General features: G+C 46.5%; 1 protein-coding gene across 2 annotated transcripts in view; it reads right to left on the bottom strand.

Annotated features, from left to right (window-relative positions):
- Positions 1 to 23,233, bottom strand: part of SMAD2 (SMAD family member 2) — a 125,838-nt gene extending 102,605 nt beyond the window's left edge. The window contains exon 1 of one of the 2 annotated variants that reach the window (XM_040336628.1): positions 22,925 to 23,233. The gene's annotated coding sequence lies outside the window, so the exon portion shown is untranslated. The remainder of the gene's footprint in view (positions 1 to 22,924) is intronic. The other variant, XM_040336622.1, reaches the window with a different exon arrangement.
- Positions 23,234 to 26,927: the final 3,694 nt, after the last annotated feature.

Below are 26,927 nucleotides of genomic sequence, written 5' to 3'. Positions count from 1 at the left end.
AAATTAAAAACTATTTTGCTATGCTGCCTGCGATGCCCATCTTGGTACACCCTGCCACATAAAAGCAGCCACAAACATCCTGTTACACCCAGACCAAACTATATGGGCTGGGTGTAACAAGATGTCCGCTGCTGGCTTAACGTGGCCGAGTGCAGAGCAGGGTTGCCAACTTTCAGAAAATTTACGAACAGTTTGTAAAATCCATAATTGTTGCATCTGTCCATGAATGCCAGTTATAGACATGCAGCCTACATGTCCGTAATGGACATTCAAGGACAGATGCAAAAAGTACGGATTTTACAAACTGTTCAGTAAATTTACTGAAAGTTGGCAACCCTGGTGCAGGTGGTACCAAATGGGCGTTCGGACTCAGGATGTTCAAGCACTGACAGTGTACAACGGTAACATGAAGCGTCACTTCAGGTACCAAGACATGTGGAGATTTCCCTTCACTTCCTGTCCCATAGCCAAACAGGAAGTGAGAGGAAATCCGTGGAAATTAAAGGTAATTCCTTGAGGGCCGCCAGGTCACCACAACCAGTGACCCCATTGGAGGATTTCCCCTCTATTACTTTTCTGGGGACAACCAAAAATTTGGGGTTTTCTTTACTTTCAATGATAATGGTAAACAGTACAAGTAGAGAGGGCGAATCTCCTTAACCACTTAAGACCCGGACCTTTAGGCAGCTAAAGGACCTGGCCAGTTTTTGCGATTCCGCACTGCGTCGCTTTAAGTGACAATTGCGCGGTCGTGCGACGTCGCTCCCAAACAAAATTGGCGTCCTTTTTTTCCCAAAAATAGAGCTTTCTTTTGGTGGTATTTGATCACCTCTGCAGTTTTTATTTTTTCCGCTGTAAACAAAAATAGAGCGACAATTTTGAAAAAAATGCAATATTTTTTACTTTTTTCTATAATAAATATCCCCCAAAAATATATAAAAAATAAAATTTCTCAGTTAAGGCCGATACGTATTCTACCTATTTTTGGTAAAAAAAAAAAAAGAAAAAATCGTAATAAGTGTTTATCGATTGGTTTGCACAAAATGTATAGTGTTTACAATATAGGGGATAGTTTTGTTGCATTTTTACGTGGATGTGCCCAGCCGTGCCATTCTGCCGACGTATATCGGTGTGAAGGGGTCCTTAAGTGGTTAAAATATGCAGCCAGCAGGAACCTCACAAGATCGTGTTCCACTCTCTTCCCAGCTATAGCCGCCGGCAGTAATCACATGCCAAAAAAAATCCTAAAAGGCTGGTTGTACCAAAAGTCTATTGATGGATTGACATGGTACAATCGGCCTGCCCTACCATGGATTGAAAATTTGTCTGCTGCCTGCTGAACCGGCCGAATGTCAATCGATGCATGGCCGGCTTAAAGGGGAGTTCCAGCCTTTTTTTAAGTTTATTAAAAGTCAGCAGCTACAAAAAGTGTAGCTGCTGGCTTTTAATAAACAGACACTTACCTGCTACACGGCTCCAGCGACGCGCCGGCCAGGGCTCCGCTCCTCGCCCCACTCGCCGGCCGGCATCTTCATTCCTAGTGTGGGCACCCGGCCGTGACAGCTTTCGGCTTCACGGCCGGGCACCCACTGCGCATGCGCGAGCGGCACTGCGCATGCGCGAGCGGCGTGGCGCCGTCCGATTGGACAGGCGCTCACCTACAGGGAGGGGCTGCAATAAGGCAATTAAGCTAATCGCCTTACCAGCCCCTCGGCGGAAGGAGGAAGTGAGACAGGAAGTCCCCTTCTCCTGAAGCCCCCACTCCCCCCCCAAAAAAAATACATGCCATATGTGGCATGTAAGGGGGCGAGGAGTGGGTTGATCTTTAGGTGGAAGACAATCAAAAAACAAAGCAGCCATAAAGCAAACACGTGAGACTTGTAACACTTAGCTGGTGTAGTACACTTTGACACAACACCACAAAATGTGCCCCCCATGAAAACAATCCGCAGTTTCCCTTTAAGGTGAATAATTGCGTTCTCTACAAGTCTCAGACAAAAATAGGCGACTGCCTTTCGGCACATCGATGTTTTTTTTTTTTTAATGCTCACAGGAAGGAAACCATTGAGCAACAGAAACTTACAATCACTGACCGTACACAAGAATAAAGCTGAAGTTTGGTGAGCGCACATCCTGAGAGATGCCAAGCTGAACACAAATTCAAAGTGTATTTTTTTTTAATGCTGCCGCATTTTATACAGATCTGCAAATCACCCCGAGGATATATTATTATTTCTATTACACGGTTCAGTAGGAACCGGAAAACATTCGAACTGTAAATGGGCAGGCAGAATGTACCAAGTTCATCGATTGATCAATTTGGTTCCAGCCAGCCTGTGCAATTATCGCCATCAGCTGCTATAGCCGCTAGCGATAATCCCTTTCTTCTCACGGCAGGGACGACAATTTCCAATTCCACTGTCACCGTCGATGGGGGAACCATGCAAATTTCTTTCCTGCAACCCGTGGTTGCAGGAAAGAAATTTGCACCATGTATGGGCAGCCATACCTACCCAATCTGCCTCTCCCACAGGCTCCTGTCCCCCTTCCCCCCAATAGGGTCCATGCAGCCTCTCTATGTTCTGGCAGTTGCAGGTCCTCAGGTGTCATCAAGTCCAATGAAGCACCCATAGCTTTGAGGATCCCATACAGTAGTCCACTGCTGGGGAGTATAGAGGAACACCGGATAATTGGGGGGGTTAGGGGCTACAAAACTATGATATACCGTATTTATCGGCGTATACCGCGCACTTTTTTGCCCTGAAAGTCAGGGCAAAATCGTGGGTGCGCGATATACGCCGATACCCGCGCCGAGTTTAAATACTGCGCCGGCATATACCGAGCGCAGTACACTCGTGTATAGTCGGGCAGTCTCGGCTCCTCTCGCGCTCACGTCCTGGACGTACAGGACGTGAGCGCGAGAGGAGCCGAGCCTGCCCGATTATACACGAGTGTACTGCGCTCGGTATATGCCGGCGCAGTATTCAAACTCGACGCGGGGGAGGACGCCGGACCTGACGAAGAGGACACCCGAATCCGCAGATGGACGCCGGACCCGACGAGGCCGCCGCGCAAGACACCAAAACTGTAAGTACAAAAAATCTTTTTTCCACAGGAATGCGGGTCCACTTTAGGGGTGCGCGCTATACGCCGGAGCACGCAATACCCCAATAAATACGGTATATGAAAAAGAAAATACGAAAAGCTGCGCTGTAAACCAACATGAAAATAAAAACAGTGGAAATTATCTTAAATATAAACAATATAAATACCACACTAGGTGCATAAGTCTAAATGTACCCACATAATTATATGTTAAATGGTATAAAAGTATAATTGCCAACAACTAAATGGCAGCAAAAAGTAAAAAGAAAAAGTCTTGATATGCTTCAAACAAAAGTGGTTCCACAAAGACAGAAACGTGAAGAAAAGCCTATTGGCACCAAAATCACACGTGTCCCTTCACCAGAAGTACAAGCCTGCTTACCAGAACAGATAGAGCACAGGCCACAGACCAATGAGGACCTCAGAAATGCCACATTATTATTCCCAAATTAATAAATGCGAGGAGATTTTCCTTCACTATCCTATCAAATAACCAAAATAGGAAGCGAGAAAAAAATCACTCCAAAAAGTGGGAGAATCCCTGGTTGTCACCAGAACTAGTGTCCCCATTTCAAGATTTCCCCCTCAATTCCTGTTGTGGCTGGAACAGAAAAAAAAAAAAATGATATCTGGTAATAAATTTGTCTGCGTTTCACTTTAATATTCTATTAGTCAAGGTTGAATAATGTAGTTGTGCATACTTTATTATTAATCGCCGACTACGGCTGGACAAATTAATGTCGCATTAAACAGCCGCATTAATTTGCGGGGAACGTGGTCACAGAAAAGGCTTGAGTAGATTAGTTAGTAGCTGTAAGGCTCCATTCACATCTAGGCGGACGAAATCGCGGCGTTTTGTCCCGCGAATTGCGGCGGCAAATGGCGGCGTTTTTTCCCGTGATTTGTGGGCGAGAAAACGCTGCGATTGTCCGCCTAGATGTGCCCCTAGGATGTGCCCCTCTATGGAGATGGTCCCCGAACGCCGAAAGCCGCCTGAAAAAAAGGTCCGGGACCTTTTTTCAGGCGGCAGGCGACAGGCTTACGGCGTGGAGATGTGAACCATCTCCATAGAGGGCAATGTGTTTCCAGCCCTCTGGCGGCAGCGGCGTCACACTACAGGCGACAAAACGCCTAGGTGTGAATGGGGACTTATGTGTTTTAGCAGCATTGGTTTCCTATGATTTGTGAAGCCCTGGTAACAGAGCACCCCTAAAATGAAAGCCACAAACCTCACAATACAAATTCAACCTCTTGCCGACCAGCCGCTGCAGTTATACCGCGACAGTTTGTCTCGGGTGCGCAAATCGCTGTAGCTGTACTTCGGGCTCGTACATGGCGTTCTGTGGGTGCCCAATGACCAGCGGGGGAGCCAATCAATGGTCCCCCGGCCGCCCACGATCGTTCGCTGCAGTGACAAAACGGGGATCTGCCTGTGTAAACAAGGCAAATCCCTGTTCTGATAGGGGAGATCACACAGAGATCCTGTCTTTCTGCTATGCAGGAAAGGATTTTGCCTAACTAGCTGGATGAACAGATTATGGTCCACCTCCCGAGTACTTTAGAACACAGAAAAACAAATACTCCTGCGCATGAGTGGATTGTCCAACAGTCAGTGTTTCATAAAAAAAAAAGTGCCAAAAACGGTAACAAAGGCCTTGCTGCCCTTCATGGATGGGGAATATCCTGGTGGCAAGAGAGGGAAGAAAAGAAAAAGGCGCACCAGCCTAGTGTGTTAACGTTATAACAATTTAACCACTTCCCGACCTCCTCATGTACATTTACGTCGGCAGAATGGCACGGACAGGCACATCCACGTACCTGTACGTCCCTGCCTAGACGTGGGTGGGGGGTCCGATCGGGACCCCCCCCCGCTACATGCGGAGGTCGGGTCCGCTCGGGGAGCGATCCGGGACGACGGCGCGGCTATTTGTTTATAGCCGCTCCGTCGCGATCGCTCCCCGGAGCTGAAGAACGGGGAGAGCCGTGTGTAAACACGGCTTCCCCGTGCTTCACTGTGGCGGCGCATCGATCGAGTGATCCCTGTTATTAGGGAGACTCGATCGATGATGTCAGTCCTACAGCCACACCCCCTACACTAGTAAACACATACACAGTGATCCCTAAATGTTACAGCGCCCCCTGTGTTTAACTTCCAAACTGCAACTGTCATTTTCACAATAAACAATGCAATTTAAATGCATTTTTTGCTGTGAAAATGACAATGGTCCCAAAAATGTGTCAAAATTGTCCGAAGTGTCCGCCATAATGTCGCAGTCACGAAAAAAAATCGCTGATCGCCGCCATTACTAGTAAAAAAAATAAAAAATAAAAATGCAAAAAAACTATCCCCTATTTTGTAAACGCTATAAATTTTGCGCAAACCAACCGATAAACGATTATTGCGTTTTTTTTTTTACCAAAAATAGGTAGAAGAATACGTATCGGCCTAAACTGAGGAAAAAAAACATTTTTATATATGTTTTCGGGGGATATTTATTATAGCAAAAAGTAAAAAATATTGCATTTTTTTCAAAATTGTCGCTCTATTTTTGTTTATAGCGCGAAAAATAAAAACCGCAGAGGTGATCAAATACCACCAAAAGAAAGCTCTATTTGTGGGGAAAAAAGGACGCCAATTTTGTTTGGGAGCCACGTCGCACGACCGCGCAATTGTCAGTTAAAGCGACGCAGTCCCGAACTGTAAAAACCCCTTGGGTCAATAGCCAGCATATTGGTCCGGGGCTTAAGTGGTTAATGGAATAAAAAAACTACTCACAAAAAAAGCAGCATAGTGGGCTTATCAGCAACGCTGGAGTGTGGTTCGAAGGGTATTCACTACAGCGTTGCTGATAAACCTACTATGCTGCTTTCTTTGCAAATATTTTTTTATTACATTTTTTTATTACAGGTGGCTTGTGGCAAACTTTAAACGACACTTTTTATGGATATCTTTAAGAAATGGCTTTCTTCTTGCCACTCTTCCATATAGGCCAGATTTGTGCAGTATACAGGGACTGATTGTTGTCCTATGGACAGAGTCTCCCACCTCAGCTGTAGATCTCTTCAGTTCATCCAGAGTGATCATGGGCCTCTTGGCTGCATCTCTGATCAGTCTTCTCCTTGTATGAGCTGAAAGTTTAGAGGGACGGCCAGGTCTTCGTAGATTTGCAGTGGTCTGATACTCCTTCCATTTCAATATTATCGCTTGCACAGTGCTCCTTGGGATGTTTAAAGCTTGGGAAATCTTTTTGTATCCAAATCCGGCTTTAAACTTCTCCACAACAGTATCTCGGACCTGCCTGGTGTGTTCCTTGTTCTTCATGATGCTCTCTGCCCTTTAAACGGACCTCTGAGACTATCACAGTGCAGGTGCATTTATACGGACACTTGATTACACACAGGTGGATTCTATTTATCATCATTAGTCATTTAGGTCAACATTGGATCATTCAGAGATCCTCACTGAACTTCTGGAGAGAGTTTGCTGCACTAAGGCCTCATTTCCACTGGCGTTTTTACAGCCACGTTTCTGAGCGTTTTTTACAGCTTAAAAACGCCTGTCCATGTTATTCTATGGCTTCATTCCCACATAGGCGTTTTTGAGCTGCAAGTGGCATAGACGTTTTTGAGCTGTAAAAAAAACGCGGGACCAGGGCGTTCTGAAGCTCCAGAGTAGAGCTGTAAAAACGCCAGACGTTAAAAAACGCTCAAAAACGCGCAAAAACGCTCAAAAACGCGACATTTTTAAAGCTGCAGCTCACAAAAAAAAATTTTTTTTTTTTTTTTTTTACAAAATAAACATGGACAGGCGTTTTTAAGCTGTAAAAAAGCCTAACAACAGTGGCTGTAAAAACGCCAGTGGAAATGAAGCCTAAAAGTAAAGGGGCTGAAAAATTTTGCACGCCCAATTTTTCAGTTTTTTATTTGTTAACCACTTCCCGACCTCCTCATGTACATTTACGTCGGCAGAATGGCACGGACAGGCACATCCACGTACCTGTACGTCCCTGCCTAGACGTGGGTGGGGGGTCCGATCGGGACCCCCCCCCGCTACATGCGGAGGTCGGGTCCGCTCGGGGAGCGATCCGGGACGACGGCGCGGCTATTTGTTTATAGCCGCTCCGTCGCGATCGCTCCCCGGAGCTGAAGAACGGGGAGAGCCGTGTGTAAACACGGCTTCCCCGTGCTTCACTGTGGCGGCGCATCGATCGAGTGATCCCTGTTATTAGGGAGACTCGATCGATGATGTCAGTCCTACAGCCACACCCCCTACACTAGTAAACACATACACAGTGATCCCTAAATGTTACAGCGCCCCCTGTGTTTAACTTCCAAACTGCAACTGTCATTTTCACAATAAACAATGCAATTTAAATGCATTTTTTGCTGTGAAAATGACAATGGTCCCAAAAATGTGTCAAAATTGTCCGAAGTGTCCGCCATAATGTCGCAGTCACGAAAAAAAATCGCTGATCGCCGCCATTACTAGTAAAAAAAATAAAAAAAAAAAATGCAAAAAAACTATCCCCTATTTTGTAAACGCTATAAATTTTGCGCAAACCAACCGATAAACGATTATTGCGTTTTTTTTTTACCAAAAATAGGTAGAAGAATACGTATCGGCCTAAACTGAGGAAAAAAAACATTTTTATATATGTTTTCGGGGGATATTTATTATAGCAAAAAGTAAAAAATATTGCATTTTTTTCAAAATTGTCGCTCTATTTTTGTTTATAGCGCGAAAAATAAAAACCGCAGAGGTGATCAAATACCACCAAAAGAAAGCTCTATTTGTGGGGAAAAAAGGACGCCAATTTTGTTTGGGAGCCACGTCGCACGACCGCGCAATTGTCAGTTAAAGCGACGCAGTCCCGAACTGTAAAAACCCCTTGGGTCAATAGCCAGCATATTGGTCCGGGGCTTAAGTGGTTAATGGAATAAAAAAACTACTCACAAAAAAAGCAGCATAGTGGGCTTATCAGCAACGCTGGAGTGTGGTTCGAAGGGTATTCACTACAGCGTTGCTGATAAACCTACTATGCTGCTTTCTTTGCAAATATTTTTTTATTACATTTTTTTATTACAGGTGGCTTGTGGCAAACTTTAAACGACACTTTTTATGGATATCTTTAAGAAATGGCTTTCTTCTTGCCACTCTTCCATATAGGCCAGATTTGTGCAGTATACAGGGACTGATTGTTGTCCTATGGACAGAGTCTCCCACCTCAGCTGTAGATCTCTTCAGTTCATCCAGAGTGATCATGGGCCTCTTGGCTGCATCTCTGATCAGTCTTCTCCTTGTATGAGCTGAAAGTTTAGAGGGACGGCCAGGTCTTCGTAGATTTGCAGTGGTCTGATACTCCTTCCATTTCAATATTATCGCTTGCACAGTGCTCCTTGGGATGTTTAAAGCTTGGGAAATCTTTTTGTATCCAAATCCGGCTTTAAACTTCTCCACAACAGTATCTCGGACCTGCCTGGTGTGTTCCTTGTTCTTCATGATGCTCTCTGCCCTTTAAACGGACCTCTGAGACTATCACAGTGCAGGTGCATTTATACGGACACTTGATTACACACAGGTGGATTCTATTTATCATCATTAGTCATTTAGGTCAACATTGGATCATTCAGAGATCCTCACTGAACTTCTGGAGAGAGTTTGCTGCACTAAGGCCTCATTTCCACTGGCGTTTTTACAGCCACGTTTCTGAGCGTTTTTTACAGCTTAAAAACGCCTGTCCATGTTATTCTATGGCTTCATTCCCACATAGGCGTTTTTGAGCTGCAAGTGGCATAGACGTTTTTGAGCTGTAAAAAAAACGCGGGACCAGGGCGTTCTGAAGCTCCAGAGTAGAGCTGTAAAAACGCCAGACGTTAAAAAACGCTCAAAAACGCGCAAAAACGCTCAAAAACGCGACATTTTTAAAGCTGCAGCTCACAAAAAAAAATTTTTTTTTTTTTTTTTTTTTTTTTTTTTACAAAATAAACATGGACAGGCGTTTTTAAGCTGTAAAAAAGCCTAACAACAGTGGCTGTAAAAACGCCAGTGGAAATGAAGCCTAAAAGTAAAGGGGCTGAAAAATTTTGCACGCCCAATTTTTCAGTTTTTTATTTGTTAACCACTTAAAGACCTCAGGTGTTTTTCAGATTTGGTGTTTGCAAGACTAAAACAGTTTTTTCTGCTAGAAAATTACTTAAAACCCCCAAACATTATATATATTTTTTTTTCTAACACCCTAGAGAATAAAATGGCGGTCATCGCAATACTTTTTGTCACACCGTATTTGCGCAGCAGTCTTACAAGCGCACTTTTTTTGGAAAAAAAATCACTTTTTTGAATTAAAAAATAAGACAACAATAAATTTGGCCCAATTTTTTTTATATATTGTGAAAGATAATGTTACGCCGAGTAAAATGATACCCAACATGTCACGCTTTAAAATTGCGCCCGCTCGTGGCATGGCGTCAAACTTTTACCCTTAAAAATCTAGATAGGCGACGTTTAAAAAATTCTATAAGTTGCATTTTTTGAGCTACAGAGTAGCTCTAGGGCTATAATTATTGCTCTCGCTCTAACGATCGCGGCGATACCTCACTTGTGTGATTTGAACACCGTTTTCATATGCGGGCGCTACTCGCGTATGCGTTCGCTTCTGCGCGCGAGCTCGTCAGGACGGGGCGCTTTAAAAAAATATTTTTTTTGTTTTCTTATTTAATTTTATTGATTTTTTACACTAAAATATAAAAAAAAAAAAATGATCACTTTTATTCCTATTACAAGGAATGTAAACATCCCTTGTAATAGAAAAAAGCATGACAGGTACTCTTAAATATGAGATCTGGGGTCAAAAAGACCTCAGATCTCATATTTAGGCTTAAATGCAAAAAAAAAAAAAAAAAAAGGAAAATTTGTCATTTAAAAAAATGACAGAAAAAAAATTGTCTCTTTAACCACTTAAGCCCCGGACCAATATGCAGCCTAAAGACCCAAGGTGTTTTTACAGTTCGGGACTGCGTCGCTTTAACAGACAATTGCGCGGTCGTGCGACGTGGCTCCCAAACAAAATTGGCGTCCTTTTTTCCCCACAAATAGAGCTTTCTTTGGTGGTATTTGATCACATCTGCGGTTTTTAGTTTTTGCGCTATAAACAAAAATAGAGCGACAATTTTGAAAAAAAAGCAATATTTTTTACTTTTTGCTGTAATAAATATCCCCCAAAAACATATATAAAAACATTTTTTTTCCTCAGTTTAGGCCGATACGTATTCTTCTACCTATTTTTAGTAAAAAAAATCGCAATAAGCGTTTATCGATTGGTTTGCGCAAAATTTATAGTGTTTACAAAATAGGGGATAGTTTTATTGCATTTTTATTATTTTTTTTTTTTTTACTACTAATGGCGGCGATCAGCAATTTTTTTCGTGACTGCGACATTATGGCGGAGACTTCGGACAATTTTGACACATTTTTGGGACCATTGTCATTTTCACAGCAAAAAATGCATTTAAATTGCATTCTTTATTGTGAAAATGACAGTTGCAGTTTGGGAGTTAACCACAGGTGGCGCTGTAGGAGTTAGGGTGCACCTAGTATGTGTTTACAACTGTTTGGGGGTGTGGCTGTAGGAATGACGTCATCGATCGTGTCTTCCCTATAAAGGGAATGACGCGATCGATGCGCCGCCATAGTGAAGGACGGGGAAGCCGTGTTTACACACGGCTCTCCCCGTTCTTCAGCTCCGGGGAGCGATCGCGACGGAGCGGCTATAAACAAATAGCCGCGCCGTGGTCCCGGATCGCTCCCCGAGCGGACCCGACCTCCGCATGTACCGGGGGGGGGTCCCGATCGGACCCCCCACCCGCTAATAGGCGAGGACGTACGTGTACGCCCATGTGCCTGTACGTGCCATATTGTGGACGTATATGTACATGCGGGGGTCGGGAACTGGTTAAGAGGCTGGGCGGGACTGACGTTTTGACGTCACTTCCGCCCAGCAGAGCTATGAGGACGGGTGGGGGCCATCTTGCCCTCACTCAAGTCCTCACTCTCCAGGCGGCAGCATCGGATCTCCTCCGCCGCTACCGACGGCTCCGGTAAGCGGCGGAGGGCGCGGAAAAGCGGCGGGAGGGGGGGGGCCCCTCTCCCGCCACCGATAACGGCGATCTCGCGGCGAATCCGCCGCGGAGACCGCCGTTATCGTTTACACGGCCGCCCGCTGAAAACATGGATATCTCAGTTGTGGCAGCAGCTGCTGCCGTTACTGAGATATCCATGTTTAAAAAGAGGACGTATATATACAGTGGGGGGTCCTTAAGTGGTTAAAAAAGTTTGAAATATCCAATAAATTTCGTTCCACTTCACGATTGTGTCCCACTTGTTGTTGATTCTTCCAAAAAAAGTTACAGTTTTATATCTTTATATTTGAAGCCTGAAATGTGGCAAAAGGTCGCAAAGTTCAAGGGGGCCGAATACTTTCGCAAGGCACTGTGTCTCCTAAACCTCCACGGTTTAGGAGATATTTACAAAAAGAGATGTGCACCGATGTCTACAGCCAAGTGCACTTTAGAAACTGTGATCGTGCAGAAAGCTCTATTTGTGGGGGGGGGGGATATAAATTTTATTTGGGTACATCGAACGACCACGCATTTGTCAGTCAAGTAACGCAGTGCCGCATCACAAAAAATGGCCTGGTCAGGAAGAGTGTAAAATCCTTCCGGGGCTGAAGTGGTTAAACAATAAATTCACCGGAGTGGTCACCCTGGAGACACAACCTTCATCTCATTATAAAAAAAAATAATCATTTAGAGAACAAGTAGTACAGACGCATTGATTGAGACTAGATCATTTACTGCCAATAAGTTCCCCAGCCCAGGAGCGGGAGGAGGAGGAGGGGGGATGCAGGGATGTAAACACTGCAGAGGGTGTTAGGGCCCATCTCTCCTCACTAACCAGTGATACACTCAATGGGCCAGATTCAGAAAAGAGATACGCCGTCGTATCTCTGAGTTCCGACGGTCGTATCTATGCGCCCGATTCAGACAATCAGTTACGCATAGATATCCCTAAGATCCGACAGGCGTAAGTTTCTTACACCGTCGTATCTTAGGCTGCAATTTCAGGCTGACCGCTATGTGGCGCTTCCGTATGTTTACGCAAAAAATATGCTAATTAGGTCGATACGGCGATTCAGAAACGTACGTCCCGCCGGCGCATTTTTTTACGCGGTTTACGTTCGGCTTTTTTCGGCGTATAGTTACCCCTGCTATATGAGGCGTAGCTAATGTTAAGTATGGCCGTCGTTCCCGTTTTGAAATTTTTACGTTGTTTGCGTAAGTCGTTCGCGAATACGGCTTTACGTCATTTACGTTCACGTCGAATCAAATACGTCCTTGCGGCGTAATTTGGAGCAATGCACACTGGGATATTTTACGGACGGCGAATGCGCCGTTCAAAAAATACGTTAAAAACGCGGGGTCAAGTAAAATTTAAATACAACACGCCCCCAACATCCTCATTTGAATTAGGCGGGCTTACGTCGCAACACATACGTTACACCGCCGTAACTAAGGGAGCAAGTTCTTTCTGAATACAGAACTTGCGCCCAAAGTTACAGTGGCGTAACGTATCTGAGATACAATGGTGTATCTATCCGCCCGGCGTAACGTATCTGAGATACAATGGTGTATCTATCCGCCCGGCGTAACGTATCTGAATCCAGCCCAATGCCTGCAATAAAATCTATGGGACCCCAATATACTGCAGAGCTCACAATCTAGCCTCAGAAAGTCGTTCCTACAAAACAGCCATGGTGCCCTTTCACACTGATCAGCTTTTGATGCACTTTTGGTGTTTAACCCCTTCCCATCCGAAGGTAAAACAAATGTTAATGCCCAAGCATAATTTTGCAACTTTGACATGAGTCAATAAAACCGTATATATATATCCACAACTACTGTGTGCATGCAGGTGGATTATACCTTATGTTCTTATCAGGACCAATTGGACGTTCATTTTGTGGTTAAATGATAACGGATATCTCCAGATTCATTTTATTATGATCAAAGGAAAACTGGCCCAAAACTGTTTTAAAAAATGTTTTATGTTTTTTTAACGTAGCTATAAAATTTCTTGCCATTACCATAATTTACCTCTGAAGAACTACCAATAAACTCTCCTGCTCCCGGGGATCGCAGCAATACCACATATTTGTATGTTAGTTATTGTTTGTATCCGTAGTACAGCCCAGTAACAATGGTGCGCAATGCGCATTTTTTCTTTGGCCTCCATAAAACACACCGACATTGATACCCATTTAAAATAAATAAATTAGGGCTGTGGAAATTAAAGATTAATCATTCGTTTTTTTGGATCGGTACTAGTGGTCGTAAATGATCCGTGATCCGAACGGGTCACCATATGGGGATCGGCACACCACGTGATCCACGGAGCTCCGCTGCTGCCTCGGCCATAGGAAAGGCCGCGGCTTCGGCTTGTGAAAGGGGCCCAATAGAGGTATTTGCTCCCACTTCCGGGCATAGATAGCTACATTATCTGCAGGTATCTACGCCACTTCCAGGAATGCCTGTAAACAAGGCATTCCCCTATTCTGCCTAGTGTCACGTGTAGCCACGCCCTCCAACAGTAAGAATCACTTCCTAGGGAACACTTAACCCCTGCAGCGCTACCTAGTGGTTAACCCCTTCACCGCCAGTGTCATTTTTACAGTAATCAGTGCATTTTTATAGAACTGATCGCTGTAAAAATTACAATGGTCCCAAAATGGTGTCAAAAGTGTCAGCCATAAGGTCGCAGTCACGATTAAAAAAAAAAAAGAAAAAAAAAATAACCAGTAAAGTTAGCCCAAATTTTTTTGCATAGTGTGAAAGATTTTACACCGCGAGAATCGTGATCTTTATTCTAATCAAAACAATTGTTACTCTCATTTTGGCCAGAATCATGCATCTCTACTTTAAAGGGGTTGTAAAGGTACAATTATTTTTCCCCCTAAATAGCTTCCTTTACCTTAGTGCAGTCCTCCTTCACTTACCTCATCCTTCCATTTTGCTTTTAAATGTCCTTATTTCTTCTGAGAAATCCTCACTTCCTGTTCTTCTGTCTGTAACTCCACACAGTAATGCGAGGACGCCCACTAACACACAGGTCCTTTATCTGCAACATAGAGAGCGTCCTGACTGTCCTGTAGTCCAAGGGAGGGGGCGAGAACGACACTCCACACCAGGGAGAAAGCCTTGCATTACTGTGTGGAGTTACAGACAGAAGAACAGGAAGTGAGGATTTCTCAGAAGAAATAAGGACATTTAAAAGCAAAATGGAAGGATGAGGTAAGTGAAGGAGGACTGCACTAAGGTAAAGGAAGCTATTTAGGAAAAAAAAAATGATTGTACCTTTACAACCCCTTACCTGTAGGTGCAACAAATACCTCCCAAACCTAAAAGGTTTAGGAGATATTTGCAGAGAATACAGGCGCAGACAACGGCACAGGCGCACTGAGCATGCCATTTCCAACGCCGATCGTGCCGTGGCTGGCGGTGTCCTTCAGTCACAGCGCCGGAGCCGCGATACCCAGAAGTCCCTCCTGGAGAGATGGCGGCGACGGAGGAGGGGAACGAGGACGGTTGCGGGGGCTTCGATCTCAGGGAAGCACTTCATAACGAGCTAGTATGCTACGCATACTAGCTCATTATGCTTTGTCTTCACAGTGTTTTTTTTATTTTAGAGAGGGTTTACTTACTCTTTAACCGATTGCCGACCGCCCTCCATAGTTTTACGGTGGCAGGTCGGCTCAGCTGCGCAAAATCACGTAATATTAAGTGATTTTGCATTGCGGCCACTAGGGGTGCGCCGCTCCCTGCTGCCGATGCGAGTGCCCGGTGGGCGCGATCACCAGCGATTGCTCGTTACCTTTCAGGTAGAGAAATGACAGATCGTCTGTTCATACAATGTATTGACAGCGATCAGTCATTTCCCCTAGTCAGTCCCATCCCCCTTCAGTTAGAACACAACAAGGGAACATTTTTAACCGCTTAATCGCCCCCTAGTGTTAACCCCTTCCTTGCCAGTGACATTTTTACAGTTATCAATGCATTTTTATAGCACTAATCGCTATAAAAATGCCAATGGTCCCAAAAATGCTTCAAAAGTGTCTGCCATAATGTCACAGTACCGATATTAAAAAATAAAAATAAAAAAAAAAATCGCGGATCACCGCCATTATCAGTAAAAAAAAAATAAAAAAAATAATATGTTTAAAAAAAATAATTATATATATAGCCATAAAACTATCCCCTATTTTGTAGATGCTATAACTTTTGCGCAAACCAATCAAACTCTTATTGCGATTTTTTTTTTTTTTTTACGAAACATATGTAGAAGAATACGTATCGGCCTAAACTGAGGAAAAATAAAAAAAAAAACGTATATATTTTTGGGGATATTTATTATAGCAAAAAGTAAAAAATAGTATTTTTATTTTCCAAAATTGTCGCTCTATTTTTGTTTATAGCGCAAAAAATAAAAACCGCAGAGGTGATCAAATACCACCAAAAGAAAGCTCTATTTGTGGGGAAAAAAGGAAACCAATTTTGTTTGGGAGCCACGTCGCACAACCGCACAATTGTCAGTTAAAGCGACGCAGTGCCGAATCGCAAAAAGTGGCCCAGTCATTGACCAGCAAAATGGTCCGGGGCTGAAGTGGTTAAAGCGGGGGGTTCACCCAAAAAAAAAAAAAAAAATTTAACTATAGATTCAGCCGAGTTGTCAGAATGACAATCGGCTGTTTTTATTTTATTCTATCCCCATACATACCGTATTTTCACCGCCACTTCTGGGTATGTCTTCTGCAGAACTGGGCGTTCCTAATTGATTGACAGGCTTCCAACCGGCCCATACAGTGCGTCACGAGTTGCCGAAAGAAGCCGAATGTCGGTGCGCAGGCGCCGTATAGAGGCGACTCTCAGTCCGGCTTCTTTCGGCAACTCGTGACGCGCAGTATGCGACGGTCGGAAGCCTGTCAATCAATTAGGAACGCCCAGCCCTGCAGAAGACATACCCGGAAGCGGCGGTGAAAATACGGTATGTACAGGGATAAAATAAAAATAAAAAAAAAAGCCGATTGTCATTCTGACAACTCGGCTGAATCTAATGTTAAAACATTTTTTATTTTGGGTGAACACCCGCTTTAAAATGAATAAAAAATGTGGTTAAAATGAAAAAAAAAAAAAAAATCTCATTGATTTTTATCCAGTCTGTGCATCCTGAATTTTCGGTTTCGGCGCGCCATCACACACACATAGATGACGTGTTCTAACCTTCCTGATCAGTATTGCCAATTTCAGGGTTGAGAGTGTCATAAGTACTGGAGCCATCAAGATGAGTGAAGTATTTGCGTTTTAACGCTACATATAACCAACGCGTTTGAATACGCTGTATGCATTTTGGCAATGGTGTCTCTTATGTTTGGTTGTTGATCCAGATTTTATAGTCATGATTGTAGCACTTGGATTACCATTGTTTCATATACGTTACAGTTTAGTAATGATCTCAGGGACTATACTGTTGCCATGCAAGTGGGAGATGTCTAGTTGTTTGCACTAAGCTTGTTTGTATATTGTTCTAAGCTTTATGACCCACGTCCACGAAGCAGTTAGGTTGGCGTATCTATTGATACGCCGCGTAACTTCTAGGTTGCTCCGGCGTATCTTGTTTTGTATCCACAAAACAAGATACGCCTGAAGCTGGGCTAGATCCGATTGGCATACGTCTTAGTACGCCGTCAGATCTAAGGGGCATATTTACGCTGGCCGCTAGGTGGCGCTTCCGTCAATTTCCGCGTCGAGAATGCAAATTAGCTAGATACGCCAATCCACAAACCTACGTCCGCCCGGCGCATTTTTTTTTACATCGTTTACATAAGGCTTTTTTCGGCGTAACGTTACCCCTGCTCTATGAGGCGTACGCAATGTTAAGTATGGACGTCGTTCCCGCGTCGAATTTTCCGTTGTGTACGTCGTTTGCGTAAAACATTTGCGAATAGGGCTTTGCGTAAATTACGTTCACGTCGAAAGCATTGACTATTTGCGGCGTGATTTCGAGCATGCGCACTGGGATACCCCCACGGATGGCGCATGCGCCGTTCAAAAAAAAAACGTCATTTACGTGGAGTCAATAGAAAAAAAACATAAAACACGCCCACATCTTATCCATTTGAATTGCGCGCCCTTACGCCGACACAGTTGCACTACGCTGCCGTAACTTACAGCGCAAAGTCTTTGTGGATACGGAAAATACGCTGTAAGTTACGGCGGCGTAGTGTATCTGAGCTACGCTACGTTGGACTTAAAGATGCGCCGAGGTATGTGGATCTGGGACTATATTTATATTCCTTGCTACATGTAAAGTCTTGTTAAAGCGGAGTTCCACCTAAAAATGGAACTTCCTCTTAACCCACTCCTCGCCCCCTTACATGCCACATTTGGCATGTAATTTTTTTTGGGGGGGGGGGGGGGGGAGTGGGGGCTTCAGAAGGGGACTTCCTGTCCCACTTCCTCCGAGGGGCTGAATCGCCTTTTCACAGCCCCTCCCTGTAGGCGAGCGCCTGTCCAATCGGACGGCGCCGCATGCGCACTGCCGCTCACGCATGCGCAGTGGGTGCCCGGCCGTGAAGCCGAAAGCTGTCACTGCCGGGTGCCCACACTAAGAATGAAGACGCCGGCCGGCGAGGGGGGACGAGGAGCGGAGCCCCGGCCGGCGCGTCGCTGGAGCCGTGGAGCAGGTAAGTGTCAGTTTATTAAAAGCCAGCAGCTACACTTTTTGTAGCTGCTGACTTTTAATAAACTTAAAAAAAAAGGTGGAAAACCCCTTTAACTGATATGTATCGTAAATTTTTCAATAAAACTTTAAAAAAGAAAAAAAAAAAAAAAGTACTGGAGCCATTGGCTTAGAGCAGGGATCCTCAAACTACGGCCCTCCAGCTGTTTTGGAACTACACATCCCATGAGGCATTGTAAACCTCTGACATTCACAGACATGACTAGGCATGATGGAATTTGTAGTTCCTGAACAACTCGAGGGCCGCAGTTTGAAGATCCCTGGATTAGAATGACATCTAGGTGACCAGCATCTACCGTATTTATCGGCGTATACCACGCACTTTTTTGCCCTGAAAATCAGGGCAAAATCGTGGGTGCGCGATATACGCCGATACCCTCGCCGAGTTTGAATACTGCGCCGGCATATACCGAGCGCAGTACACTCGGGCAGTCTCGGCTCCTCTCGCGCTGACGTCCTGGACGTATAGGACGTCAGCGCGAGAGTAGCCGAGCCTGCCCGACTATACACGAGTGTACTGCGCTCGGTATATGGTCGGCGCAGTATTCAAACTCGGCACGGGAAACGAGCGGGGAGGACGCCGCAGAAGGACGCCGGACCCGACGAAGAGGACACCCGAAGGCGCAGACGGACGCCGGACCCGACGAGGCCACCGCGCAAGACACCAAAACTGTAAGTACAAAAATCTTTTTTCCACAGGAATTTCGGGGCAACTTTAGGGGTGCGCGCTATACCCCAAAAAAAAAAAAAAAAAAAAAAAAAGGTATATTATTATTTGCAGCATTTTACACCATGATAACCATATAGAAGAGACTGAAGGAGACGGGAACAATGCAATTCACTTTGTACTGTTTAGCAACCACAGAGTTATCATCACCACATCAGGACAATAATCACACAACTGACATATATGACACTGTCAGGAAATGTAACGTTTTTCGGAGACGTCATTACCCTTTACATATCACAGACATTTCCTAAAAACAAACATCAGGGAGGTCATATGCAGGTAAGTTTCCCCCCCCCCCCCCCATGACACAATAAAAGCACAAAGCATTACCACAAAAATGCAAACCTCCAGCCTGTTAAACATTTGGAACATATCTCAAATAGAAAAAAAAAAAAAAAGTAAAAAAGGCAGCTTCTAGGTTAAAGAGCTTGCAATCAAGTGAAACCAAGGAAGATTCGGTATCCAAAGGCTGTGCATACAGAAGTGTAACTGAAGCACAGAGGGGATTATCATCACATTGCAGACGGGTAACGGTAAAGTGAGACCCCCCCCCCCCTCCCCCCCCAGAGCATTCAATCTAGAGCCGAGCGAAAGGTCATGCAAAATAATACTAAAACACATTTGTACATTATCTGCATTGACCATCGGCCTACACACAGATAGAGAATGCTTGGCAGAAGAGCTTGTAATCTAGACCTGGTTGTGTAAGCTCTGTGGGAAAAAAAAAGACTCAAAACTGGAAGAAAAGGGCAAATGTATGGTCAGGGAATGGTCACATCCAGCTAGTGGGAAAAGAAAACAATTATTTGTGGGAGAGTCAGAGACCTGGAGAAGAGGCTGAGCTATTACAGACATTGTAGAAGCTGGGGGAGGGGATAGGCAAGATGTAAACAGTGGTGGGATGAGGAATTATGAATGCATGTTGGGCTAAAGAGCTTGCAATCTCCCTCCTTTGGAAACGGCTCGGAGATGAGATGTACACATTACAGGGGAGGATTAGGACGCCCCCTTTTCAGCTGCAACCTAGATCAGGTTAGCATAGGAGCTGACAATCTACTCAGGAGGGCTCAGTTCTCTAGAAGGGATGTGGGATCTGATGGGATGATGGCGAGACTCTGCTGGGCAGAAGAGCTGACAATCTACCCTCTGGATGGCTGAGTGCTATAGAAAGGATGCAGGATCTAATGATCCTGGGCAGAAGAGCTGACAATCTACCCTCTGGATGGCTGAGTGCTGTAGAAGGGATCCAGGATCTCATGATCCTGGGCAGAAGAGCTGACAATCTACCCTCAGGGTGGCTGAGTGCTGTAGAAGGGGTGTGGGATCTGGTGGGATGATGGTGGGACTCTTATGGGCAGAAAAACTGACAATCTGCTCATAAGAACAATATGTGTACAAGGGGTGCAGGATGGGGTAGTGACACTCTACTCGGCAGAAGAACGGACAATCTACTCATAAGAAGGCCAAGCACTGTATGGATGCAGGATCCGATGGGATTATGGTAAGACTGTTGGGCAGAAAAGCTGACAATCATCTGTGGAAGTAATGGGGGATGTGGTGGGACTCTCCTGGGCAGAAGAGCTGACACTCATCTGTGGGATAGATGGGGGATGTGGTGGGACTGTCCTGGGCAGAAGAGCTGACACTCATCTGTGGGATAGATGGGGGATGTGGTGGGACTGTCCTGGGCAGAAGAGCTGACACTCATCTGTGGAATAGATGGGGGATGTGGTGGGACTGTCCTGGGCAGAAGAGCTGACACTCATCTGTAGAAGGGATGGGGCGATTTGGTGGGATTTTCCTGGGCAGAAGAGCTGACACTCATCTGTAGAAGGAATGGGGGGATGTGGTGGGACTGTCCTGGGCAGAAGAGCTGACACTCATATGTAGAAGGGATGGGGGATGTGGTGGGACTCTCCTGGGCAGAAGAGCTGACACTCGTTTGTAGAAGGGTTGTGGTGGGATTGTCCTGGGCAGAAGAGCTGACACTCATCTGTAGAAGGAATGGGGGGATGTGGTGGGACTCTCCTGGGCAGAAGAGCTGACACTCATCTGTAGAAGGGATGGGGGGATGTGGTGGGACTCTCCTGGGCAGAAGAGCTGACACTCATCTGTGGAATAGATGGGGGGGATGTGGTGGGACTGTCCTGGGCAGAAGAGCTGACACTCATCTGTGGAATAGATGGGGGGGATGTGGTGGGACTCTCCTGGGCAGAAGAGCTGACACTCATCTGTGGAATAGATGGGGGATGTGCTGGGATTGTCCTGGGCAGAAGAGCTGACACTCACTTATGGAAGTAATGGGGGATATATGGTGGGACCCTCCTGGGCAGAAGAGCTGACACTCATCTGTAGAATAGATGGGGGATGTGGTGGGACTCTCCTGGGCAGAAGAGCTGACACTCATCTGTGGAATAGATGGGGGGATGTGGTGGGACTCTCCTGGGCAGAAGAGCTGACACTCATCTGTGGAATAGATGGGGGATGTGGTGGGACTCTCCTGGGCAGAAGAGCTGACACTCATCTGTGGAATAGATGGGGGATGTGGTGGGACTCTCCTGGGCAGAAGAGCTGACACTCATCTGTGGAATAGATGGGGGATGTGGTGGGACATTTCTGGGCAGAAGAGCTGACACTCATCTGTGGAATAGATGGGGGATGTGCTGGGACTCTCCTGGGCAGAAGAGCTGACACTCATCTGTGGAAGGAATGGGGGGGGTGTGGTGGGACTCTCCTGGGCAGAAGAGCTGACAATCATCTGTGGAATAGATGGGGGATGTGGTGGGACTCTCCTGAGCAGAAGAGCTGACACTCATCTGTGGGATAGATGGGGGATGTGGTGGGACTCTCCTGAGCAGAAGAGCTGACACTCATCTGTAGAAGGGATGGGGGATGTGGTGGGACTGTCCTGGGCAGAAGAGCTGACACTCATCTGTGGAATAGATGGGGGATGTGGTGGGATTCTCCTGGGCAGAAGAGCTGACACTCATCTGTGGGATAGATGGGGGATGTGGTGGGATTCTCCTGGGCAGAAGAGCTGACACTCATCTGTGGAATAGATGGGGGATGTGGTGGGATTGTCCTGGGCAGAAGAGCTGACACTCATCTGTGGAATAGATGGGGGATGTGTTGGGATTGTCCTGGGCAGAAGAGCTGACACTCATCTGTAGAAGGAATGGGGGATGTGGTGGGATTGTCCTGGGCAGAAGAGCTGACACTCATCTGTGGGATAGATGGGGGATGTGGTGGGATTGTCCTGGGCAGAAGAGCTGACACTCACTTATGTAAGGGATGGGGGATGTGGTGGGACTCTCCTGGGCAGAAGAGCTGACACTCATCTGTAGAATAGATGGGGGATGTGGTGGGACTCTCCTGGGCAGAAGAGCTGACACTCATCTGTGGGATAGATGGGGGATGTGGTGGGATTGTCCTGGGCAGAAGAGCTGACACTCATCTGTAGAATAGATGGGGGATGTGGTGGGACTCTCCTGGGCAGAAGAGCTGACACTCATCTGTGGAATAGATGGTAGATGTGGTGGGACTCTCCTGGGCAGAAGAGCCGACACTCATCTGTGGAATAGATGGGGGATATGGTGGGACCCTACTGGGCAGAAGAGCTGACACTTATCTGTAGAAGGGATGGGGGGATGTGGTGGGATTGTCCTGGGCAGAAGAGCTGACACTCACTTATGGAAGTAATGGGGGGGGATATGGTGGGACCTTCCTGGGCAGAAGAGCTGACACTCACTTATGGAAGTAATGGGGGGGGATATGGTGGGACCCTCCTGGGCAGAAGAGCTGACACTCACTTATGGAAGTAATGGGGGGGGTATGGTGGGACCCTCCTGGGCAGAAGAGCTGACACTCACTTATGGAAGTAATGGGGGATATGGTGGGACCCTCCTGGGCAGAAGAGCTGACACTCATCTGTGGGGTAGATGGGGGATGTGGTGGGACTGTCCTGGGCAGAAGAGCTGACACTCACTTATGGAAGTAATGGGGGATATGGTGGGACTCTCCTGGGCAGAAGAGCTGACACTCACTTATGGAAGTAATGGGGGATATGGTGGGACCCTCCTGCTCTGTATTCCAATCTGAGGCCTCCTGGTAATGTGAGGGGTGGGGGAGGGGGATGCAGAATGTAAACACAGGCGGGGGGGGAGGATTATTATCAGACCCAGACAGTACAGTGAGCCCCCCTCCCCCAGAGCATGCTGGGACCTGTAGTCCCCCTGGATTACCTGTATAAGGGAAGAAGCCGGCGCTGTCCCCGGGGGGGGAGGGGGCTCTCTGAGGTGCGGCCTCCGGTCACCCTTTCTCCCCCTCTGCAGGCCGGAGAGAGGCCTAGGAGACGGAGGAGGGGGGAGAAGACGCTACGAAGACCCCGCTTCCACCTGGAGGGTGGGGAGGACCCCGCTCACCGGCACCGGGCGGCGATATCTCCCCCTCTTTATTATTTATTATTATTGTTCTTCACCGCCGCCGCACAAATCTCCTCACAGACCCCCGCCGCGCACGCAAACCTCGCCACGGCCCGCAGCTCCGCCCCGCCGCCTCAGCCGCTCGGCCCGATTGGCGCGGAAAATCCGAGCCGGGAACCTGGTTGGCCCAGGCAACTGCCAATCTAGCCCCTGTGACCGGATTCGTTGGCGAAAAGCAACTTGTTGAAAATGATTGGTCGCGAAGGCTGTCGATCTTCGCTTAGCACCGCCTTCTTTTTTTGTCCAGCCTACGTCAAGGCACTTTATTCTCTCGCTCGCAGGCTCAACTGGGAATTTGATTTGTTGAGAGGGCTGTCAACTTCGAGGCTCCTCCCCTTTGCTTTGAGTTCGCAATACCTATTGGTGTAGATGACTCCAGTTCGTGAAAGGCTATTGGTTAGTCTGTCTGTCAATTGTGATGGGTCCGCCCCTTTTTCGGTGCGACGTCAAGGCAATAGACGTGGGAGGAGGAACGGGTTTGGGTTGAGCTCCTCCCACGCAGTAGGCGTTTTAGGGGCGTGTCTTGCACTAGGAGAGACAATGAGAGTGACGAGCTAGGCGAAGCTTTGAAAGAAGGTGTCAATCAAACGTCAGGCCACGCCTACTGCGTTCTGCGTGCACTGCTACGTCTATCGAGAGTGTGAGTGACTGACAGATGGAAGGGAGATGGTTCTGCGCATGTGCAGACTTGCTGGAGGCCAAAGAGATAGAGCCTGACATGATGGAGCCAATGTGGTAGATTCAGAAAGAGTTAGGCCGACTTATCAGTAGATAAGTCGGCCTAACTCAGAATCTACGCCGACCTATGTTTAAGCGTATGCTCAAACAGAGATACGCTTAAACATATTTAAGATACGACGGCTTGCGCCGTCCTATCTTAGATTGCAATATTTTGGATGGCCGCTAGGTGGCGCTTCCATTGCGGTCGGCGTAGATTATGCAAATTAGTAGATACGCCGATTCACGAACGTATGCCCGGCCGACGCAGTACTTTTACGCCGTTTACGTAAGAGATAGGCCGCGTAAAGTTAGAGCTAGGCCCTAGTGGAATAGTAATGTTAAGTATGGCCGCCGTTCCCGCCGCGAGATTCAAATTTTTTACGTCGTTTGCGTAAGTCGTCCGCGAATCGGGATTTACGTAGTTTACGTCCACGTCGAAATCAATAGGCCCGTGCGGCGTACTTAGCCGCAATTCGCAATGGGAAATGTAGGCGCCCGGCGCATGCGCAGTTTAACAAAAATGTAAAAAACGTGAGGTCAACCCAAATTAGCATAAAACACGCCCCCTCAGCCTATTTTAAATGAGGCGCACTTACGCCCGCCGCATTTACGCTACGCCGCCGTAACTTAGCAGGCAAGTACTTTGTGAATCATGTACTTGCCTCGCTAAATTACGGCGGCATAGTGTAAATGCCATACGCTACGCCGCCGCAAGTATGCGCTCGCCATCCTGAATCTAGCTAAGAATGTGACCCTGATAAGTCACTGACACCAATAATGGGGCACTATTCCTCCCACCGACACCAATGATGGGCCACTATTCCTCCCACAAAGACCGATGATAGGTCTCTATTTCTCTCACTGTTACCAATAATGGCACACTACATTTCCCACTGACGCCAGTAATGGGGCACTATTCTTCCCACTGACCAGTGATGGGGATCAGAGGTTTCATCAAAAACTTCAACGTTCATCAAATGTTTCATAAGAGGCTTCAACGGTCATCAAAGGCTTCATTTGAGGTTTCGTCAGAGGCTTCAACCTTCATTGGAGGCTTTATCAGAGGCATCAACCTTCATTGGAGGCTTCATCAGAGGCTTCAAACTTCATCGGAGGCTTCATCAGAGGCATCAACCTTTATTGGAGGCTTTATCAGAGGCATCAACCTTTATTGGAGGCTTCATCAGAGGCTTTATCAGAGACATCAACCTTCATTGGAGGCTTCAACCTTCATCGGAGGCTTCATCAGAGGCATCAACCTTTATTGGAGGCTTCATCAGAGGCTTTATCAGAGGCATCAACCTTCATTGGAGGCTTCATCAGAGGCGTCAACCTTCATCTGAGGTTTCATCAGAGGCTTCAACCTTCATTGGAGGCTTTATCAGAGGCATCAACCTTCATTGGAGGCTTCATCAGAGGCATCAACCTTTATCGGAGGCTTCATCAGAGGCATCAACCTTCATCGGAGGCTTCATCAGAGGCATCAACCTTTATTGGAGGCTTCATCAGAGGCTTTATCAGAGGCATCAACCTTCATTGGAGGCTTCAACCTTCATCGGAGGCTTCATCAGAGGCATCAACCTTTATTGGAGGCTTCATCAGAGGCTTTATCAGAGGCATCAACCTTCATTGGAGGCTTCATCAGAGGCTTCAACCTTCATCGGAGGCTTCATCAGAGGCATCAACCTTCATTGGAGGCTTCATCAAAGGCTTCGTCAGAGGTTTCATCCGAGGCTTCAGGCTTCATCAGAGGCTTCATCAGAGTTTTCATCAGAGGCTTCATCAGAGGTTCCATTAAAGGCTTCATCAGAGGTTTCATCAAAGGCTTCATCAGAGGTTTTATCAGAGACATTTTCTGAGGTTTCATGAAAGGCTTTATCAGAAGCTTCATCAGAGGCTTCAGTTTGCTTTTGCATTCCAAATTCAAGTAGCCCTACCCACTTTCTGACAATTATTCCAAACCACCGCCCCTCCAGCAAATCAATATTTTTTAATTACCTTTTTTTGGGGTACACTTGCTGTGTTCTCATCTAGGGGGGAGTGGTGTATTCAGTTGTACATAGTCTCCTTGGTTACTTACTTTACACATCCCAGGGGACCTTGGGGTACCCCACTGGATGGTGCATCATCAGTTGGCCAGCGCTCTCTTCCTGGTTCTTTCATTCGCCCCTCTGATGACACACCGTGGTGTATGAACATCATCAGGAGGGAAAGGCACTGCAAGGATCCAAAATAGACTGCCGGTGATCTGACGATATGGTTCCGGCTATCGAGATGGTTCCTGTTAGGACTGCGCAGGCGCAATCCTTGCCGACGGAAATCACCGAACCTCCAGGGCGCCGTGGAATTTGAGGGAAGTGGCCTGGATGCCACCCGAGGTTCAGAGATTTCCGTCGGCAAGGATTGCGCCTGCGCAGTCCTTACAGGAACCATCTCGATAGAGGAACCATACCGACAAGTGGCCGGCTCCCAGTGGTGTTGGAGAAGAAAATGGGGGTTTGGGATTGGGTGAGCAGTAGCAGGACCATGGATCCCTACAGAGCACCACTGAAACTGTAGGGCATTTGTGGATATCCCAGCAATAAAAAACAAGAGGGCAACACATAACATAGGGGAGTGAAGTTCCTCATTAACATGTATGGGGCAAGAAGCCATTCTGGCTCCAGCAAAAGCCCATCAATGCAGCACCCACGAGGGCCACGCATGCTTTCATGTTCTTTTCCAATCTATGTTTGATTTAATCAAAACAGTCAAATCTGCAAACAATCAAAACGCCATAACTTCCCTCCCGATCGTTTTAGATTTGGGTCGATTGGCCAGTGCGGAAATGTATCGATCGTTTAGCATTTATTGATGCTAAGATGCTTTGTTCATGAATATGAGTGTATTTTGAGCAATCAGATGATGAGGCTACAAGGTGGAGACAGAGATGTGACCAATACCCATAGGTGTGTGTAGCCTATTGCATTAGGGTGTGCACCACAATGCGTCTGTGTGTGTATGTATACAGTGTCAGTAGAGCACTGGATGTGTCAGTAGGACA

Source organism: Rana temporaria, chromosome 1, assembly GCF_905171775.1.
Source record: "Rana temporaria chromosome 1, aRanTem1.1, whole genome shotgun sequence".
NCBI lineage: Eukaryota > Metazoa > Chordata > Amphibia > Anura > Ranidae > Rana > Rana temporaria.
The sequence above is the reverse complement of the archived record's forward strand: the minus strand, read 5'-3'. Positions and strand labels throughout refer to the sequence as shown.